The sequence below is a fragment of the Meleagris gallopavo genome, unplaced genomic scaffold (assembly GCF_000146605.3).
Source record: "Meleagris gallopavo isolate NT-WF06-2002-E0010 breed Aviagen turkey brand Nicholas breeding stock unplaced genomic scaffold, Turkey_5.1 ChrUn_random_7180001874960, whole genome shotgun sequence".
NCBI lineage: Eukaryota > Metazoa > Chordata > Aves > Galliformes > Phasianidae > Meleagris > Meleagris gallopavo.
The window spans coordinates 36,158-36,594 of NW_011139528.1; positions in this window are offsets into that span (position 1 = coordinate 36,158).

Consider the following 437-nt stretch of genomic DNA (forward strand, 5'->3'; position numbering starts at 1 on the left):
GGCAGGCAGCCACCGACGTGCATCGCGCCCACGTGCAAGGCGTGCTCTTGTGTCACACCACGTGTGTTACACCCTCGTGTGACACACACCCCCATACATCAGAACCCTGTGCATCATACATCTGTGCATCACACCCACGTGCAAGGCGTGCCCTTGTGTCACACCACGTGTAAGGGACCACACGTGTAAGGGGTTTAAGGGGCCACACGTGTAAGGACCCACGCGTGCAAGGGCCCATGTGTGTTACACCCTCGTGTGACACACACCCCCATACATCAGAACCCTGTGCTTCACACCCCCGTGTGACACACAGGCCCCCGTGACTCACACCCACGTGCAAGGCGTGCTCTCGTGTCACACCACGTGTGTTACACCCTCGTGTGATGCCTGACCCGTACATCAGACCCCCCTCCCCCCCCACAACCCCACTCTTCTCC